The following is a 22,327-nucleotide window of genomic DNA, read 5'->3' on the forward strand; positions in this document are numbered from 1 at the left end:
GAGCAGATAGAGCACACATGTTGGACATGAGTTAGTGATGCGACGGCGGAGTCTCTTCGGGCAATTTATTGCATTATTAGATTTTTACTTGAAAACTTGGCATTTTTATTAAATCAGACCTACTAACGCTTGGAGGAAAATTCAGGTACAAAATTGGTTATATTCAAGGTTTCATTGTTTAGCTTTTTACTGCATTTTATGGGTCATTATATACTGTCAGTGAGTGAAAGCCAATTAGGCATGTCCTATTTCAAGACCTAAATGGAAGCTCGCTCTTTCAAACTCTCTGACTGATATGGAACTTTTTTTCTGCAATCGAAACTTTTTCGAGGAAACTTGTCAAATTAAAGCTCAGAATTTTTTCCTTTTTTGTTCTGCTGATAAAAATAATTGGCCTGTCCGCCAGCCAGGGCAGTTTTGCGGAGCATATGAACGGCACGTCACTACAGCTTCTACCACGATACCCAGCTCTGGAAGCGTTCGCCCAGGCCATCATAGACGTACTACGTAAGGATACACCAGTTTCGCTCATTTTTACTTACACCTAATGATAAAAAGTTGCCTAAAACAAGTCAATGCTTGTTCACAAGATTTATTGTTCAAAGATAAACTACGGCTATAGTCTTGGAGGCTAGAGCTAACCGACATTCTAAGAAAGTATTTTTGAAAAATGTTTGGTTGAAGGAGACCGAATTAATGGTGTTTTGTATTGGCGGTGAAAATGAATCTGATATAATTCGCTGTGCAATGCCCAACTCCATACCATTGGGAACAGTGACGACGAACACACCGGGATACTTTTTCAAATTAGTATAATCGAAGAACCCGAACCAAGTCAGATAAACCTTTAGTGACAATAGAAGCTCAGCAACGTTCTCCAACAACAGCAGTTGAAACAAAACCAGTCCGATAACATGCGAAAAATGTGTATGAACATTATATTACTTATAAATTAACGAGAGACTGCTGGGACACAAAATAAATGCGCCAAATTCATTTGCCCAATGGGCGTGGGCTTTTGGCGTGATGTCATATAACCAGTTGCAATAGGGCGGAAAGTAAGGCCAGCTGGATTGTTCATTTGTTGCGTTTGTTTCGCCTTTTGTTGCAAGGTGAATCATATAACCAGCATGCCAGCCTCATTGTGAGTTTCCGCCTGACGGCTAGGATCTTTCGGGCGATTCTGTCCAGTTTTTTCTGCTTTTTGGAGCTGGCTTATCTTAGAGTCTAATGGCAAATAGCATATCCCTCCACAGACAAGGACTGCAAATGAAAAGAGAGCAAAGTTAACAGAAGAAGCGACCGAAATCAATTGCGAGATATGAGACAATCATTTCATACCATCTACTCCTGGTATACCGGTTTATTATGGTTAGTTTTGTTCTTTGACAGCGGAGCTGCTTAAACGTTGTCTTGCTATGGTGACGTCAGCAAAACATTACCGCTAAAAACAGCGGCTGCTGCGTAGGGTGCACCACTACAGATAAGGTGTTATATCTCTGAAGCCTATGGGGAATCTGGGTATGCGCACAACTTATTTATATTGTGGAGTAGCATATCTTTATTGCACCCACACGCAGCGCATTTTCAAAATTAACCCAGGACGGGGTTCTATAATTATTGGTCTCTACAGAGGAATGCGCGAGCGATGGGCGCTAGCGCTGTTCGAAGTTCATTTTCATGCGCTCTACCGGCATAGCTGCTCTGCTACGGAGGCGCATCTCCGCTACTCGACCTAGAGGCTGTGTCGAGTTCTGCTTCGTCGCCGGCGCTCCCTTTGAGATATACCAAGGCAATCGTCTTCACACCACCCCCCTCCTCGCAGAGAGCAGGCCCCCATATAGTTGAAGAAAATTCGTAAACGCCATGCAGCGTCCGAAGCACGTGATACTACTTCCGGAGTACCGACGGCCTCCTCGGCCCGTAATGGACGAAGACTTCTCTGTTGCCCAGTTAAGCCAGGCCATTTTTGCGCTCAATCAAAAATCTGCGCCTGGTCCTCATGGGGTCCCTAACAAAATGCCGAGAAACCTTAACACTACTACAATTGCTTTCTGACCCACAACAACAACGAGGTCTGGAAGAATGGCGTTGTTCCTACATAATGGAAAATGGCCTGCACGGTGCTCATCCCGAAACCCGTCAAGGTCCATCCATCGAGAACCATTGGCTGATTTCTCTAACGTCTTGCATAGGCAAGGTAATGGAGCACGTTGTACTTAATAGGATTAACAAGTAACTTGAAGACAAGAAGATTTACAAATTCAACATGATTGGCTTCCGAGTCAGACACCCGACGCATGGCGCCATGTAACTACCGTAATTACCCAATTCTAACGCTCCCTTTTTTTCCAGAAGAATAGGTCGAAAAATCGCATGCGCGTTAGAATCGGATACGAAACCGAAACTGCCGAAACAACAGAAATTTCGTCCCGCCCATCACCATCGCCATCTCAAGCAGGCGCCAAAGCTTTTAGCAACGATTTTTCATGCACAGGAAGCATAGGTATGGTGCCTAGAATATTCTCAGCACTATAGCATAGGCGCCTAGGATTTTCTATCGGCGTTCACACAAATCGTCTAATCGTTCCACTTGCGACCTTGATAACAGCAATGGCGGCAGAGGCTCTCACGCGTTCAAAACATGGAGGAAGAGTTCAAAACGAGTGGTAGGCTGAAGCGTGCGCCTCTGGAGAAGATCGCAGGATGGGCGTTCGAGGCATGGGCCACGATCCCATCGATCATGGTTGAACGTTCGTTATGAAGTGTGGCATCGCGAACGTGCTTGACGGCACCAAGAACGAGAGGTTGTGGTCTACGGAGAGCGGCGAGGAGTGAGATGAGCGAGATTATTTCGAAAAATAAATCGCCGGTTTCCCTCGCAGTCGTTTTTCTTGCTCACAAAGTTCCGTGCGCGTTACAATTGGAGGTGCAAATTTTTTCGTTTTTTTGCCAGGAAAAGCGGGTGCGAGTTAGAATTGGGGGCGCGTTAGAACCGGGTAATTACGGTAATCAAGCATCAGTTTTTGGAAAGCCGTTTCACGGACGTCAAGGCTCTGCTAGGCCTCTCTACCTTGAGAACGCTTTCTATAACGTGCTCCACACCTTCATCGTCAAAACAATTTTGGACCTGGGTCTCTGTTCTAGATTCCACAGCTACGTTATCTCTTTTCTAATGGACCGGAAGGCCAAGCTTCATATTGGAGAGTTTTGCTCTGACGATGTGCCCCTCCGAGCACGGGGCACACTTCATGGAGCCGTAATCTCTCCAGTGCTGTTGAGGGAGTCGAGGGCATCCCATAGAGTCGAGGGCATCAAGCATACCTTCTACGCCGACGACATCCACATCTGGTGCTCCTCCGGCGGCGAGAGAAGAGTTTAAGAAGCTATGCAGAAGGCGATGGATGTGTCCGAGCAGTACCTCCGCTCCACCGGCTTAACGTGCTCCCCCGCTAAGTCGGAGCTTCTGCTTCACAGAAAAGAGAAGGGAGCCAGACCCAAAGACTGGAAGCCAGTGCCACAAAGATACTTCACTCTTCGGACCACTGACCGGGGATGATACCCAGGGTCGACGTCAATCGTGTCCTGTGCGTGTTTGTCGAATCCAATGGCGGGAATACAACGAGTCTCTGCAAAATCATCGCAAAGATGGAAAACGCTTTCCACCTCGTTCGAAGAATTGCGTACCGACATAGAGGCACGACGGAGGACAATCTCTACAAGCTGATCAATGACTTCGGACTGTGCCACTTCACGTACACGATTTCTATGCAGCACTGGCGCAGAGTGGACAAGACAAGCTCAACGCTATTATCCGTACAGAGTCATCTCCTCAATCTGAGGGTACTCACTGCCACCGAGGAGATTGCTAAAGACCAAGAATGGGCGCAACTCGCTCTCCTGAACACCAGAGCAGCAGGCAAACGCATCATCGAAGAGCTCGGTTACCCTTCTAAAGCATGCTCGAGCAGCGCTACCCCAATCCCTAGGTGCAGTTGAGAGAAGTTCCTAGTGGCCTCCGTGCACGGAAACGTACATCCTGTCAACAAGGGAGACGCAAGGCGAGAGCAGTAGCGATCCTCAAACAGATCATGCACAAAAAGATCAAAGCAAGCTTCGTTGAAGCCACGGAGTACAACAAGGGGAAGACCTTTGCCGTCATTGTGGTCGACTCCAGCGGCAAGATTTTTAATAGCGCTTCCATTCGCACTTCAGACCTCCAAGTAGCCAAGCGAATAGTCATCTCCCTCGCCCTGTTAGGCGGCCGTGGGTCTCAGATATACACTGATTACAAATCGGTAGTCAGGGCTTTTCAGAATGGTCGCATAACTGAACAAGCTGCTCGCCTTCTTAGCGTTTGCAGTCCATATGCTCTCACGTACCATTCAATTCACTGATTTCCCGCCTTTTTAGGATCCTTCGCGGGTTCTCCACCGAACCTCAATAAGTTTGCTCACGAGGCTGCGCGCGACCTCCCTGACGGCGCTTCCGCTGTAAGGAGACCTGACTTCCCCCCTCCTTACGGCCACAGGGACGCTCCCGCTAATTTTAATGAGGTCACAAAATTTTTAAATATGTCTGGAAGGGTCTTCCACCACCTCACCCCAAGGTGAAAAGCGCGCAAGCCGTTTCCCTCAGACTATTACTGACCGGCAGATACCCTTGTCTGGCACTTCTACACGAAGTTTTCACCGACGTATATCGCGACGACGCCTGCCCGTCCTGCTGACGGTCATCTACTCTAGCTCAGATGCTCTGGGAGTGCGGGGCCGCATACCCCTGGTTCAGCAAGGAGGATTGGGACTCTCTTCTGAGTAGCCCTTCACTAGACAAGCAAATATTGGCAGTCCGGCCTTCCCGCGACCGGACCTGTGGGCCAGATCTTGCAGTTCTGACGTGGGACTAGCCAGGTGCACGACGAGCTCGCGTCATCGCCGGATCCCGAATAAAGTTCTTTCACTCACCCGAAGCACGTGGTGCAGGGCGCAGACCGATGTGTCGGGGGTGGTTATGGGCGGGATAGGGGAGGCGTGCAGGGTTTGGAGTTTGGAGGGATCATATCAAGATTTTCATGAGGCCGAGAAGCGGAATCAACGTGGCCAAGTTAGGCCTGGTCGAAGTGACCACGGCCATTCACGCGGTGGAGGGAACCGCCAAGAAAGCCGAATGCGAAGACACCCTGTGCGTAAACGCGCAGCAGAACATAATCGTGATCAGCATGGCAGAAGTAGAAAGAGCCAGCCGCTACAGCCAAGTCATAGAGACCGCAGTGAGAGGGCAGACGTACAACGTGTGGACCTAGAATCGCCGCACACAACACGGCCAAGAGAATCATCAGGGGAATCCCGACCAACGAAACTCCCGATGACATCGATAAAAGGGTGGTCAACTGACGCAACCCGCAAGCGCTAGGAGCCAAGAGAATCGGGGAGACGCCGACGGTCATCGTCGTCTTCAAGGGAACGAACATTCCAAACTACGTCAAGTACGGATTGGGGCTGCTGCGATGCTCTTTGTACTGCAAGAAGGTGGACGTTTGCTACGAATGCGGTCGAGTAGGCCACCGAAAAGACTTGTGCTCAAACCGGAGCGAAAAGCGATATCCCGGCTGCGCCAAGCTTGCCCCGGCGAGAGAACACTCGTGCAAGCCCCATGCAAGCTATTCAGCTGGGAAAACGTGACGGGCATCAGGCACTGCAAGGCGCGCTTCAAAACGCCCTACTTGGTCAGAAAAAGACAATGGGAGCGGTGCCTCTTGTCCGCGGAAGAGGAGCAGCTGCCGCTGCAGATAGATTTCCCGGAACTGAACTCCGAAGTCGCCATCTAGGGGGCTCTCGGAATGGAGAGGCCGATCGCCCTCGAGCGGTGGCACTCTACGGAGGCAGAGTAGGAGTCCCAGCTTCACGCGGAAGAGAAGGTCTCCGTCGAGGTAATGCGTGAGTTGGGCGGACAAGCCCAAGGGTACAAGGAGGACCGGCAAAAAAGAGCCCCAGAAGCAACAACAAAAGAAGAGCAAAGAGAATAAATCCATAGAGGCCCTTCGAGAAGAGAACAGGGAGCTGCGTAGAATTCTGAAAGTGATGAAAAAAGCACACAGAGCATGACGGAAACGTAGAACGTGGTTGCTACCCCGAGCAGCCCGGAATCGGCGATGGCGGAAACTCCGCCGAAAGCGCAGCTGATGGATATAACGAGTGCCGTACAGGAACCCAGAGAGCCGGCCATAAAGAAGAGAACGATGGAAAAGCGGGGTACCAAGGAGATTAGTAGCATCGACGCCGGCATGGAAGAAAGACTGAGCGGCATCGAGGCGCACATGGACGACAGGTTGAACAAGTTGGAAACAAAAATGGAACGGATGTTCGAGACGATAAAGCCGGCCATTGCAGAGGAGAGCAGGCTGTACGACAAGCGGTTCATGAAAAAAGAGTGGGCTGTCCAACAGCTACAGTGCTTCATGCAAGCAGTTATCCAATATCCGGACCCGCGAAGCGCACCGCATGGAGGCATCGCTAGGACGGAACAAGCATGGACCCAGAACCAGCAGTGATCATCTCGCAGTGTAACTGCCGCGGCCTGCAAAGGAAGTGGGCGGTACTACTGGAACACGTCCGGAACAGCAAGAAGAAACCGGACGTGATCTTACTACAAGAAACACTGGTGATGCATCGGTGATTCCACGACTACAGAGGGACCTGGTCCTCCTAGGATGACAGCAGGGGACTGTGTATCGTGACCAAAAAAAGCAGATAATGCTGGAAATTCAACTAAAAAATGCCGCAGTCGACCGCGTACTCGCCCAGTTGGAAATTGGAAAGAAAAGGAAGGAGAGAGTCTACGTACGGGTATAGCAAGAAGAGCAAGCGCAAACAATGCTTTAGGGCACTCCTGTACAGGGTGACCTCGCAGGCAAACGGCTCCAAGCTGCTGGTTCCTGGTGACAACGAAGCAGACAAGTCCTGGGGGTACGCAAAAGAGCAACGCCAAGGGCAGGAACCTGGCGCAAGAAGCTATTGACAGCGAATAGGTCCTCGTCACGGCCCCTCCAACGGGACGAGAATGGGAAACTCGGTATCCAGGGATACTACTCCCGACCTCACTTTCGTCAAGAACGCTGCAGCGGACGAGGTCACGTGGAGAAACACCGGAATGGACTTGGGCAGCGACCACATGATCGTGGAAACTGCGATTCGATTGAAGGGGGTACGAGTGGCGCAGACGCGAGAACACATGTGGATCGACTGGGAAGCGTTCAGGAACTAGAGAAATGAAGTGTGCGAGGGGATATCAACAGATAGAAGACAGCGGAACCTGCATAGAAACAAGCACAGGGGACGTAAAGGCTGCATCGAGAGGGATCGAAACAGACGACCAGGTAGACGGCATGGACAGCAGACTGGCCCACCTCATCAAAGCCAAGAAGTCCATATAGGAGAGGTGGACGAAGCAAAGGCTGAATAGGAGGTTGCGAAAGAAGGTCGCTGAACTGAACCCCAAGATAGAAGAGCACTGCCGCACACTCGGCAGCCAAAAGTGGGACTAGATATGCAACGCGGCAAACGGACAACTGCAAAACAGCAAGACCTGGAATATGTTTCGGCATCTTGTGGGCGAGACCAAGACCACGTCTCACCCGAGGGACAGGCTGGCGAAGATCATACACGTGGAATGCAAGAAGGGAACGTTGGCGGTGTAAAAGACGCTGCTGTAGAAGTACATCCCCACAACTCAGAAGGCCTTTCATGGAGAATATCTCGGAAGAGCCAACGAGAAGCTAGATAAAGCCATTAACGTATAAGTGCGGACTGCTCCGCAAGCTCATCAACAACAGGTCGGCGCAGGGCGTGGCCCGCATACCGCACAGGGCGCTCAAAAACCTTGACGACGCATCAATCCAGGCACTCACGAAATTCTTCAAAAAGGGCTGGAGAACGGGAGTCCTGCCGAAAGAGTGGAAGCACTCGAAGATGATCCTCATCCTCAAGCCAGGCAAGCCGCCATGCACAGACAACCTCCGGCCCATTTCAATCACGTCGTGCGTGGGCAAAGCATTGGAGCATGTATTGATTGCGTGATGGCACGACTAGCTGAAGGACAACGCCCTCTATCCCGTGGCCATAATTGGTTTCCGAAGACACCTGTGCACGCAGGACGCCATGATCCAGCTGAAGCACCTAACCGTTGACAGGGACTCCCTGGACTCGATAGTCATCATTGGTCTCGATCTGGAGGAAGTATTTGATAACGTCAACCACTCGGCGATTCCAAGTCAAGTATAGAAGCTGAACATGGGAAAGACAACACATGCGTACATCAGAAGCTTCGTGACGGGTCGGACGGTGGAGATCACCCTGGTTGACATTGCAACGAAAGTCAAAGAGGTTGGAGAGCGTCGGTCACACTATATATACCGACGATATTACGCTGTGTTTCGAGGACGGCAGTAATGACCGAGCGGAAGAGGCCCTACAGCGAGCGGTGAGAGTGGTCGAGGACAGCCTGGAAGGGAAGGCACAGGCCTGAAACGCTCACAGAGCTAGTCCGAGCTGTTGTTGTACAGACCCAAGGAAGGCACACTTGTGGGGAGGAGAAGGGGACGGGAAGAAATCGCGGTCTACACAAAAGACGGCTCTGCGATCCCCAGGGTATCAGACATCTGCGTCCTGGGCATGCTCCTCTCACGAACGCAGAAACAACGGAGGTACAGTACCACGGGTCGTCAGCAAGGAGGCCAATGCCATCAGACCTATCAAGAGAGTGAGGTCAGGTGACTGTGAGAGGGACAGATTTTCCCAGCCTGCACCACATATCTATCGAAGGGCAACCAAGAGAGTGTCAAACAAAGAGAGAGGGCTACGCCAAGAGAACCTCACAAGACTCGTGCACTCGTTCGTAATGAGCCACATCACGTACGTGGCCGCCTTCCACAAGTGGAAAAATGGTAAGGAGAATAAGTTGGAGACGACCATCCAAGAGGCATATTAGGCGGCCATCGGGGTACCCAAGTTTACAAGCACCGGGAGACTGCTCAGCCTAGGTATCCACAACACCCTAGAAGAACTCATTGAATCTCAGCGAAAGGCGCAGCTACAGAGACTGGCAACAACTAAGACTGGAAGGAGAACCCTGGAAAGGCTGGGGCTTCGATATCGCGCGCATAAGGGAGTCAAGATGCCGATACCGGACGACGTCAGTGGCATTATCCGGGCGTACGCGATCCCGCGGAACATGCACCCCAAGCCCAATGACGGCAGACAAAAAGCGAGGGCCAAGGCACTGACGGAACTACACGCCTGAGACGCGGGAGCCCGCTACGTAGACGCAGCCGATTACCAGAAGGGAATTGGTTTCGCCGTAACAGGGGTCAACGCCGAAGGCAACGTCAGAGCGGCGGCCAGTAAAAAGCGACAAACCAGAAGAAGATGAGGAAGGAGCCGTAGCACTGGCACTTAAAGACCTAGGTTGCACCGCCGTGCTCAGCGACTCAAAGCAAGAGGTCAGAAACTTTGCCCGAGGAAGGGTCACCCGTGCTTCGGAGACAATCCTGACAGGAGCGCAAACGATCTTGGAAAAGAAGAAAATCAAGTGGTTCCCGGACACGCAAGAGGGGTGACGGACGTCTGTCCGACCCACAACGAAACCGCACACGCCCGGGCGCGCGAACTGTCAGGCCGTGCAGGGCCGAGCGGGGAACTCCATGGCACAGCAAGGAACGCAGAATGACGAGCTACAAAAAAATCACCCAGGCATATCGACTCGCCAGATGTGCGCTCCCGCCCCACTGCAAAGGTCTTAGCAAAGAGCAGGCAGTCGTGTTCAGGCAGCTCCAGACAAGATCAGTCATGAGCCCGTCCTTATGCACAAGATGAACACGGAGACGCACCCAGACGACACGTCCAAGGTGTGTCGTAAAGCCACCGCGACCCTCGAGCACATCGTCTCGGACTGTCTCAACTTGCCAATTGGCTGGAGCTGCATCATATGGCGGTGGCACTGCACATTTACATATTGCCTTGGTTAAACACCAGAGTACTTCCAATTACTAACGATACCGCTTCACCAAAGTTATGTATTTGTATAAGCTGTCAAATGCCAAGTAATTTATTTGGTAATAAAGTAAGTAAAACGGGACTAATTTTTCTGCAACCAAACTCCTCCTGTTAACCCAGTTTAGTCAGAGCCTAAGAGAATTTAGATATTTTGCTATTCGTTTTGAAAAAAAAATAATTGCATTTCGGCAACACTCGCCGAAATGTTCAATTTGTAATAGCAGCCATTGTAACAGCCTTATTGGAAAATTGATGGCTGCAAAGATCGTTTTTTTATAACACTTGTTATACTATGAAAGGTATTAGGGAGTCTGATGATTCCGAACCACGGACCAGTAACCGCTTTTCACTGTAAGCCGTGCTCTACTTCTCGAAAAGTTACATACAGAAGGGATTACACTAAAAATCAATAGAAATTAAAATGAAAGGAAAAAGACAACAATGTAACATCCACCGTTTGAATAAAAATGCATTTTTTCGGGATAATATACTTCACCGTTGTAATACAGCAAATGTACATCCCTTTCAAAACGAAACAAATGAAGTTTTAAACATAGGATCAGGTGCAAAAAATTAGGTTACGCAACGTATTTGCCTACCTATCATCACATCTGGCTGTAAAAATCGCAGTAATTGCATGCGCCGCCAAATCAAAAGAGTACAGATCGCAGCTGTGCATTAAAAAATTGTAAATGCCCATCACTCTCGTGAAACCATTTTACAGAATACGGCTGACATTCAGAAATTTGAACAGTGCAAGGTCGTATCTACCTTGGAATTCCTTTACCCGCTTTACTCCAGACATTTTAAACCGTCGCGGCAATACTACCCCCCTGAGAGTTTCAAACCTTCAGCGAGACGACATCACATAAAAATATTACCAGAGCAATCTTCCACTTAATATTCAAAACTTGGCATTGCTTTATCGTGAGTGTGTTCACTTGCATAAGAGGCCGGAACAAACAGCCAACTCGGTATCGAAAATGCATGCTTTGGTTGAAGTCCTGTATTTCAGAAGCAGAATATATTACGACACTTTTTTGTGTCCACTGGATGCTGTTCTTTCACCAATGTGTGGCGCGTTTTAAGAATACGCGAAGTAATACTCACGTATCCTTGTGTACTGTTTATTTTACATTTGTATGTCCGTGTGTTCAGTCCTGCTTTAGCCGGAAAAAATTCCCCGCATTTCCCCGAGGGGAAGAATGTGAAAGTGCGAATGCAGGAGTTGAATTTCCGCGGTTCGGTAATGTTCGCGAAAGAGAGATCACACACACACACACAACCACAAAGAAAGAAAGATGCATTTATTGACAGACACCTATTTGTGTTGCCGTTGTACTTGATTGCTAGAGCGGATCTCAGCTTTGAAATTTCGTGTCAGTACTCCTTTAAGCCGGTGCATTAGCCCTTCTCACGCCCGATTCCTGGCCAATCCCCCACGTGGGTATGTGCCATGTCAGCGGCCAGGCAGCGCGCGCCCATCTCCCCCCGTTGCCAAGGAAGACGAGGAGATCCCTCGCCAATCCCCCACGTGGGTATGTGCCATGTCAGCGGCCAGGCAGCGCGCGCCCATCTCCCCCCGTTGCCAAGGAAGACGAGGAGCGCGCGCACCCGCAGCTGTTGCTATGTGGACGGACGGCGGTCACCGGAATTCAGGGTCGCTTATAAAGTGCATTCGCACTTAAAAGTATCTGCAAATAGATAAAAAATGCTGCCCTTTATTAATCTTGGCAACACTATATTAGTAGGAATGGAATACGGTGAAACCTAACTCACTCGATTTCTCCGATCGACAGACTTTATTTGGGTAATTGATCGAAACAAAGGGTTTCGTAATCGGGAAGAAAAAAAAAGGAAAAATTATTCATGATTGACGAGTAAGTTCAACGTCACACGGCCGGCTCGGTCTAGTTTCAGTAATTCCAGGCATTTACAGCGAGTTTCCGCTGCTCCACGGCAAATAAATATAAAATATGTTCGGGAATCAGTATAGCTACAACCCTGTTTAGTCATTTCACACGAGGTAAGCTAATTATAATTATGACTCCGATACGGCCGAGGTGCTTATCACCGTGTTTGATGTCATTCAAACGATTTCGCAGCCAGGAATGTCGCCAGTAATCCATGGCCTCTCTTCTATTAGAATTATAATTGATCATTCGTTGTTAACTACGTCAGTTATTCTATCCAACGCCAAAGTGTTTCGTGTGCTAGTGCGCCAATTTTTGTGCTTTGCATAGGTGTTTGTATTTGCATTTAGTGGCTATTCTTTTCTTCCATGTGTCTTGGCTATCATCTGGCGGATTTCATCAGCGTCACTTGTAATTAAACCCTGCTCGGTTTCCTGTTGTGACACATGACCGGCAGTCAGCCTCATTGGGCAGAATTTCCACATGGCAGTCTTGGTTTCTGTTTCTCAAATTAAATCAACGGAATGAAAATTGTGATTGAGACGAAAACATTTATCTACTATTCTATATGTTAAACGATCTTAAGGCTTTAACCGCCAGCCCAATAAATGTTTTTTCCAATAAAATTCAATGCGGAATGGGCAGCCCCATTCTAGTCGAAATCCCTTCGGAGGAATTAAAACTTTCCTGCAGTTTCGTTCCTTTCAATTCCACACAATGTCAAAACATTGTCCATTCCAATTCCCTTAATTGCCGTGAAGTTTAATGCCGATCGTCTAACTCCTCAATGCAAAAATCACTTCTTTGTTGCTGTATCAGTTTACAAACGCACCATAACGCTGACGTTATCAAGCGAGTTGAAAACTGCAAAAATATGCCTTCACGTCGCCAAATTCGAGGGATGACAACAGCTTAATGAAATCTCACGCAGAGAGAGTCATCTATAAAAAACTATTGTCGCAACAATGCTTTCTCGTGTGGTGTGAGAATCAGCGAGCATCACTGCACTTTGAGGTATGCCACCCAGTTGTGTCGTTAAATGAAGTGCCGCTAAGTGTTCTGCGGGATGAGTTCAGTGGTGCTAAGCATATGATTAAGCGAAACATGGGATACTATCAACAGACCAAATTTAGAATATTTCATAATTACGGATCTTTTCCTTGCGTGTTTTCCTTGTACAATTTCTTGTTATAAAAGAAAGCCTTCGAACTTCGCTCTTATTAGACCTATGTTCATGCTTAACACCAGGAAATCTTATCGTTTAGCTTAACGAAGTAGCAAGGAACACCAAACTCATTTTTTGTCAAACTGCGTCTCCGGTTGAAGGCAGACATAAATTTTTGCACTTGATGGTTCACATAGTGCGATGGCATACGCCCGTCCGACCTATCCTCACTAGCAACTTGGCTCGTTACTCTTCTATATTTTCACATATGTTCATAGGCCACAGGCCACCCTTGCCAAATAGACATTCATATTACATCAGCTGTTTGTTTTAGCCACATCTCGCGTACCAGCCTGTGGGGTCGTCCTCCCGCCGCATACTCGCGGCCGGAGGCAATAGAGAGGTCAGCCCAACCCATACCCCCAGGGCCACGCATACCTGGCTTTGGAGACAATGCATCCCCGCGTTTCAAGATAATTGAACCCTTGCATCAACGCTTATACGAGAACAGTGCGTTTTTAACCACCTGAGCACGTAACCATTCACTTTGGCTCACCCATAAAAAGCTTCACATGCGTGCCACCCTTCCTACTACACCACCTCGGAACAGTCCGCGTCGTACACCTTATTGCGCACGTTCTGTGCGCGAAGTAAAACTTGTAAGCGCTAAGTTAAAAGCAAACGCCTAAACTGCAGTGTTGAAGCGTGAACAAGGGGGGGCCGAATACCATCACTGCACAGTTGTGCCAACGGTTTGAAATGATGTGGCCGCACAGAAATTGGAGTGTGACGATGTCATAATTGCTCGCAATTTCTTGAAACGTCATATTTTATTTCAGAAAATTACGTTTTCGTTTATCTGAGGCTGACAGGTGGCATTAAAAATTGCTCATTAACGCTATTCAAAAGATGAGATCCCCGGCAGCGGGGGTTGGCGTCTCCATGATGGGCAAGGGTGGCCGGGCTTGGTGCTCGGGCGTTTGAAGATGGCGTGGCTGCGGAATGCGAGGGTAGTCGCGTGGAGCAGTTACTTTGGCGCACTTTGGGGGTCAGAAACATTTTACCTGTCTAGAGGTTCTCTTTCGGCGGATTCGTGCAGGAGTCACCACTTTCGCCTTACACTTCCCAGCAGCCGCGTAGAAGTAAACACAGCGATTGGCCGCTTGGGTTGCAGTGGCGCTGGTTACACAGCCAGCTTGGCTGTAGGACGCAGCACACGATCGACAAAGCTGGTTTAAAGGAGCCATGAAGAGAAAACACAAGTTTGGTTCATTCAAAAGATTGCCTCGTTAAAATCATACTGACACCACTTTTAACGTAAACTTCGCTCAAATAAGCTACATAATTAGGAAAAACGGGAATGGTCATGCGACCCACCAGCTCATTTCCCGCAACAGAACCTATGTCGTCACATGAGCTAAGCTCTGCGATTGGCGGAGGCTGGCAGAAGCAGACGCAAATTAGGTAGAACTTACAAACGAGACGAACGAGCGATTTGCGCTTAAATTTAGGGCACATTCTTTACAAAGCAATAAGAATGATGGGACAAACAGTGGAAGTTACGAAAGCACATGTAAACATAGAAGTACTGATGCGTTCTGCTGTTCGTACTGCGCACAGCATGCTTGGTGTTTTGCTGCACAGCACTACGGGGCTTGGGGTTGTCTCAGACGACACTGGACGATTGACGCAAGCAACGGTGTCTTACGTGACCCCATTTGTCGAGCGAGCACTGTTTCAGGGAACGAATATTTTCTCCCAGAACAAAAACAAACCAGGTTTAAATGCGGGCAAAAACAAACCAAACGCTTGCCACGGTATGGTGGCGCCATCTAGGTTACGGAACGTAAAGAAACGCGGGAACAAACCAACACCGCTGTACAGGGTGGAGACAACCGTTGAACGGTTCCGTGCCGCCGCAATTGGGCCAACGGGCTCAACGCGTTATTCTTTTCGTTACCCACGAGACCTAGCAACGCGAAACAGACAATATGATTCAAACTTCTTCAGTAAACCGCGTTGCGGCGATAATTTTAGCGCGGTTTTGACACAATGACTTGCTTCGGCGGCGAGCGAGCAACCGAAAATGGCGGCGCCAGCGTATACGTGTCTCTACCCTGTACGGCGGATGCGTGAATGAAGGTATTCTAGACTGCAGAGCGGTCGGTTCCAGTGATGTCACTTGGGACCACGAAAACGCACGATTGAGCGGGAAAATCAAAATTTTAACCTAAATTGTTTAATTTCTCAGTGAATAAAGCACCGTTTGTATCCGGACATGCGCTGGGGGCACTATAAAACACGAAATCTTTCGAATAAAACAAACTTGCATTTTCTCTTCATGGCTCCTTTAAAGCCTGAGCCCATCTTATACCCATTCCATTCCAGGCCAAAGGCGCTTAATTCCATTGCAATCTCATTAATCTAAACCTTCTCTGCCTTCCATTTCCATTCCAGTCCTGGGTCGCGAAAAAGTAAAATGAACACGGAGTCATTCCAATTCCGTAGTTGTAACTCCACCACACTTCTTCGACAATGTAGTTGGACAGGCGCACGTACAGTGCCGCCGCGGAGAGAAGCCTGCGGGCATCTTGCCGAGGTCTTAAATACGAATGGAGCCGGCTTAGTGTGATGAGCGCTTTTGGGGGACGCAGGGCGCCGATTGTGCGTCGAAACCGGCGGCAAACTCGGGAGGGTTCCAGTTGGGGAGGTCGGAAGCCGTGTTGGAGAGTAATTACCCGGCCAGGCGAAGCTGTTCCCCGTAGACGAGTTCAGCGGGCTTGGCGCGGATGTCTCGTTTGAAGGTGGTGCGCAGAGTGAGAGCGAGGGCAGGGGGTGTCTCGAGGCATCTTTAGTTAGGGTGGCACTTGATGCGTGCTTTGACCTGTCAGTGGGAGCGCTCGGTCATCCCGTTGGCGCGAGGGTGGTAGCGGGTGGTCCACAAACGCACGAATCTGGTAGACTGTCGGAGGGGCCTGAAGAGCTAGAATTTAAAGTGCCGCAGTTTATGTGTTTGGATGCGATGAGGGGTGCAGAAGCGGGATATTCAGCCGGAGAAGGAAGTCGAGGCGATGTCTTCGGCTGTACTCCTTCCCAGAGGCCATTCCTCAGGCCATCTTGTAAAAGAATCAGGGGCGGTGAGGCAATAGCGGCAAGTTCCGGCTATTAGACGGGCGCTAATAATGTCGATGGGGACGTTTTGGGACCACTCTGACCGCAGGAGAAATGCCCGGGCGGGAAAGTGAAATGCCGCGTGATTTTTGCGCGTTGGCATTGGATGCAAGTGCGTGCCCAGGTGCGACAGTCACTCTGCATTGCGCGCTTCACGTAGCGGTTTGTGAGAGGGTGTGTAGAAGCGCGAATGTCGGCATGGCTGAGGTTGCGAAACTTGTTAAAATATACTTGAAATATACTGCTTCAACTTAAAGCAAGCCAAACTCATAGTTATCCTGATATTTGTAAAATCTGTCTCAAAATTTTTAATTTCTTTTGGCGGTATACTACTCACTTCCTGACAATTAAAACAATATATAATAGCTTTGAGCATTCACATTGTTGTATAGAGGTCGGGTAAGACATTTTCGCTTTTTCTCTTAAATTCTTTTTTTTGTGTGTTTGACTTATTTGGAAAATAACACCTTATATATCAAATGTTCATGTAGACAACGCGTCGTCGTGAAACCATTGGCCGCTAGCAGTCTACCATACAGTGGTGTCATAAGAATTGTTACGTTAACAAAAGACTTTAACGAAAATAAAACTTGACTGAGTGAGTATTGTATTATAAAAAATGAAGTCTCCGGCCACACTCTCAAGAAAGATCACATGCGGAGCTGGGTGCAGTTCAATAAATTGGTAATTCGCGATTGGGAATACTTCTCTGTATATTAAATACCTGAAATTTAGAAGGCATACAGTTTAATTCTAGTGGACCAGGAAAAGGTTCACCGTTTCACTCCAGTAGAGACCCAATTATTCCAGCACACGATAATTGCACAATATTTTCAAGCTCGCTGTGACTATGTACTTACAAAGACTACATAAAATTCGGCGTAAAATTACAGCCGGCCTAAAGGCTGATTGATATGCAATTTTTGGGGAGTTGTTTATATTAAACAACTTTTAATGCCGTTTTCTGCAACCACGCTTCCTCCGTAAACAGTTAGTTATCGTGAGAAGCTGGGAATGGTCTGACCTTCGGGAATGCACTGTGAAATAATTTTGACAAGTCAACAAAACAAAAAAGTGATACAGGCGACTTAGGGGTCAATATTCGTGTGATTTTTTTTTTCATTCAAACATTCGATTTCAAGGTAGAAAACATTTTCCAAAAATGTACCTTTGGTGCAGGATGTAATTGTATCGACAAGACTTTTTTCTCATCACGCTGCGGGCGCACAAAATTTCTGTCAGAACCTATAGCCTATAACAGCTCCTCTGAAAAGTGTCGGATCCCACGCATAGGTGAAAATAAACGTAACACCAAGCTTTCACTGTGGCTTGGCGTAGGTGCTCAGTTTTCCCGACGAGGAGCACTGGCGAGGACGTTGAAAGGACTTCGGCCCCCCTAGAACTTGGGATGCAAAGACTGAGGTAATAGTGCAGCTTGTGAAATACACAAGTTTTAACTTGGCTTCTCTGAGGTCTGTCAACCTTATCGGTAGATCGGGCACTGCTGCAGCCGAGCGCACGCCGCCCCGACAAGCTAGGAAAAAACCTGCTAGGCGCATTTAATACCCTACCCCACTTTAGGCATCTGTCAACTTCATTTCAGCCAAACTGGAAACGCAACGCCCACGCTACAAACACAAAGAAACATTGGTCGCCTGTAATGCGATGATACCGCGACAATAAAAAAAAGTTAGCGCAATCGGGGAGACTCCGGTATGATAATTCGGGTACCGCGGTTCGATTGCGAACAGGGGAAGCGTTTTTTCGTAAGGCACGCACTCCCCACACTTACTCCTTGGCTCCTTGCCCCCTCGCCACCTTCACTCAAACTTGTTGGTATAGCAGTTTTCTCCTCTCCACTTTGGTTCTCCGAATTCGGAGCGACGCCAGTCACGGATGGAAATAAAGCTTTAACAGCTCGGCTGTTGCAATGCGAGGTGTGACAATGAACGCTAAACGTCTCGATCTGCCTGGATAAAAGTCATCAGATCCATGCACAGAGAACGTGCTACACGCAGTAACAGCAGCTTCCTTTTCCGCTGTTCAGCCAATCAATTGTGCCGGTGGCTCTCATGCTGCGGTACAGGGAGGCGAGCGTTATGTGGTGTAATATAAAAAAGCTGTCGCACTGTGCAAAAATAACAGAAGCAGCTCCCCGGAAAATTGTTGGGAGAGCCAAAGAAAGGATCACGTCAATATAAGGATGAATAGTTTAATGAATGGGTAAATATGAACTTACGGTAGCCTGACGATATTTTCTGCTGGATTTGCACAAAACCTGCAATAGCTTCAAGGTGCATTCTTATAATAAAATGTTTCCTTAGGCAATTTTTGTGGCTTGAGGAAGAAAAATCAAAGTCCACTTATTTAAAGAAATATGGTTATAACGCGACGCTTGCCCCCATTCAATCTAAGTCAATGTTCACAATCCGAACTGCTTCGTCCATGTTCGAAGGCTGCAGACGGGTACAGGGCAACTTCATAACGCCGTGGACTTAGGCTCAATTCCAACAACGGGATGCGCCTTTTCTTAGTGCGCATGATGTGCCTTTAATGAAACCAATTCTGCAAATTGGCAGTCCTGCTCTGCGTCCTGGGGGAAATATTCGGATCTGGGGCGTTGACTTCGGGCGTTGAAGGCACTGGCTTTTCAACAAAGAAAGCTTCGCGTTTCAACAATCTTTCACTTCGCCCACTATCATCATCACCATCAGAGAAAGTTGGCCTACCTGAAGAGCGTTTTCGGGCAGTGTCGCGATCTGTGAGCTTACACGGCTCATCTCTTAGATATGCATTTGGAGTTGATTAATAATAATATGTAATAATTACTACTTATTGGAGTCTAGGGTAGACGATGGAAGATTCTGAAAGGTTTTCCGTTGTCAACGTTCCCGGAAGCACCTTTGTCGCCGTTCCAATACTTGCGTATCTACTATATTCCTTTTCCCCGGGGTGGCGCTCCCATCCTTACGATAAGTTTACGTACCCAATTTTGAATTTCCCGCGTCTTCTGTCATCCCTACGAGGACTCCGCGGATAGCTCGGACTCACCCTTCGCTACCACTTGACAGATTTGAATCGGTCATTCATTTACTCGCCCGAATTTGCGCAACATTGACCTTGTGAATTACCCACTGAAATATTTACCTTTTTAGTTTTGTTGCAGCCAGCTTCAACATGGTTCGCTTCGTGGAAAACCGCCTTCTTCCTGGTTTTGCTGTCATTCTGGGTATGGCGGAGCGTCTGACATACTTTCTATGGTTTCTTTTAATTGTTTCATATTAGTATTGAGGAAATTACTTCTTCGACTTGGTTGCCTTCAAAATATGAAATAAGCAAAAATATTCGCGTAATTGCGGAACGTGTAGACTATTACGCCCCCACGGTGTTTTCTGCTTAGCTAGTTGACGAGTCCCTTATTTCTAAGCGACCGCACGCTACGCAGCTTGAGGCAACTTATAAGCGGCTTTGTCAATTGTAGCCTCGCCAAAGGCCCTTCCCATAGGTGTTTGTAAATCATACAAGATTCATTTTCTTTGTGACGACCTTCGTATTCGGTATATAAGTAAAAGTAGTACGATGTCTTCAACGCTGTGACATTGCCTGTTTAGAAGAAAGATACCACGGTAGTCAGATAATTATATTTAATGAATTCGCGCATTCCACGCAGCTGGCGTCTCCTCAAGCGCACCTCCCTTAGGGGTTTCGAAAAATGAGGCTGGTAACTAATTTTTTTATGAGTTTAACGTCATTGTCAACCCATCCCATACAGATACCAGCGTAGTGTTTGTTTCTTTTTGCTTGCTGCAGTGTGGACAGAAAGTTAAAAAACACAAAATGGAATTTAAGCCTAGAGATTCATCTGTGAAATCGGTAGTCGAGATCACACCTATACCCTGCACATTTTTTGTCACCGGTTTCCTTTTCAGAAAAAAAATTAGAGGAAAGAAAATGAAAAAGAGAAAAAGAGGAACTGAAGCGGTGTAATACGGTTGGTTATTCCATGTGAAGGAAATGTCAATCCCGTACGCAGGCACGGAAAATAGATAAAGGAATTACAAAGTGTACGATTTATCAAAAACTAATTAATACAATAAAAAATGAAAACAACATTGAATTCACGCTACACTAGAGAGAGAGAGTGAGTTATGATGAATCGCTTGGATTCATAAGCATCAAAAACGACGACGAGCTGCGACCGGCAGACTACGAACTTTAAGACTACCCACTTGGAGTTCCACCTCACAGGAAGGATCTGCTGGACACTACTCTGCTGACGTTCGTCAGAGAAGCAGGCACAGACAACTGCTTGTAGTGGCGCCTTAGTTTCTCGGTTCTCCTCCCATTCTTACTTCCTCTGCCGTTTCGTGGTCTGGAATGAGGCCTCGGGGAATGTTAAGGGGCCTATATTTGAATACATCTATGTTAATTCATTCAAATAAAACAACACCATCAACTAGACAGCGCCCCGCACAAGGATGTATCTGGAGCCATTACCACGAAGCAGGTAGACGAAGAAACCAAAGGGCTGCTTTACTCACTCTCAAAAAAGTAATGACATTCATTTAGTGAAGGTGGATATAACCATGCTCTCGCTATCGTCTTGATGCACATGGCCTTACATCCGGGCCAATTGGAGCCTACATTCGTCAAGTTGATTCCTACACCTAAACCTATCAAGATTTTGGTATGAAGTCAACACTTATGCGATGCACAATGCGTGTTCATTCGCCCACCTTGCACGCTTCAAAGGTCACATTTAAAAACCAATGTTTTTCTTATTCCGCGGTATTTGTGTTCGACGTTTTTTGTTCACAACTGTTGTCCAGGGTGCCATGGTGTGAGGCTGCTTGCTTGGGATAAAGTCGGTAGCGGTAACCCTGTTTGCTCGGTATATTTATCTGGTCAGTCGTCTCTTGGGGTCGTGGGAATATCTTTGACCAAAACGAGGATTTTATATTTCGCCACGAGCGGAACAATATTGTTCCATCGAAAAATGTATCGTGCAGTTGTTGAAAGTGTGGAAAATTTTGAAGTTAACACCTACAATCTTGTGTAACACATAATTGTAAACCCACTCCGTGCGGGTAGCGGTATAACCTACTGACGTTCGAAAGACGCCTTCATTTTGAAAAATAGGGCGCATTCTTTTTAAAGTTGCGAGATATCTTATGCAGTCTCCTAGTTTGCATTCGTGGTGGTTATACGCGGTAGGAAATTCACTGAAGCATGGCTGAAACTAATTCTGCGGCATATTTATCTTGCAGTCTTAGTGCCCTTGATCCATGGCGCTGTGGTGAAGGTTTCCCCCAATGCACTTCAGGTATTGGAAACTTCTCTTAAACAAGTTCGGACAATCTTCGAAGGGTATCCGCCCTCGACACCTCAGAAGACGCAGACGTACTTAGAAGAACTTCTGCAATTGCGCAAATAATAAAAAGACGTTGTATGTTGCCTTCTCCTAAAATGGTTCAATTACTTCTCAGGGTAGTAAAATTGCAGCAATCGGGTGTAAGCTTTTGTTTCTTTTTGGATGTTTAAACCACCATCTCAAGGCTCGCTGAAGAACGTGGTGTGGATGCTGGAAAAACGCCGGGGTGACAAAGCGTCTGTGTTATTCACGCGCGCACTCAAACACACTCACGCGGCCATAAGCCCACTCGCATACACACACAAACACACACTTACACACACAAACACACACACACACACACACACAAACACACACATACACACGCGCGCGCGCACACACACACACACACACACACACACATGCCCAGGTACGCGCACAAATCGGAATACAAGATTTCTTTACGTCAAGGGTACAGGAATTGTTATTCGTGGATGCGGAAAGGTTGTAGCTGGTAAGAAGTTGCTTGGCGTTTACCTAAATGATTCGAATTATTGTTTTAAATGTAACAAATTTGCTTATTTTTGCATTTCGTATCACATTATAGAACTGCTCGTCATGCTGGATGTCAGCAGCACTCCAGGCATGTTTCCCACCGATTGTTTTGTGAAAGTTTGTG

General features: G+C 47.7%; 1 long non-coding RNA gene across 1 annotated transcript; it reads left to right on the forward strand.

Annotated features, from left to right (window-relative positions):
* Nucleotides 1-405: 405 nt before the first annotated feature.
* Nucleotides 406-21,747, forward strand: LOC144139276 (uncharacterized). Its single transcript, XR_013316126.1, has 3 exons — nt 406-507; nt 19,465-19,527; nt 21,566-21,747. It is a non-coding gene; the product is annotated as an uncharacterized LOC144139276 (long non-coding RNA).
* The last annotated feature ends 580 nt before the right edge of the window (nt 21,748-22,327 follow it).

Source organism: Haemaphysalis longicornis, unplaced genomic scaffold (assembly GCF_048455015.1).
Source record: "Haemaphysalis longicornis isolate Haplotype H1 unplaced genomic scaffold, Haemaphysalis longicornis Haplotype H1 scaffold_5, whole genome shotgun sequence".
Taxonomy (NCBI): domain Eukaryota; kingdom Metazoa; phylum Arthropoda; class Arachnida; order Ixodida; family Ixodidae; genus Haemaphysalis; species Haemaphysalis longicornis.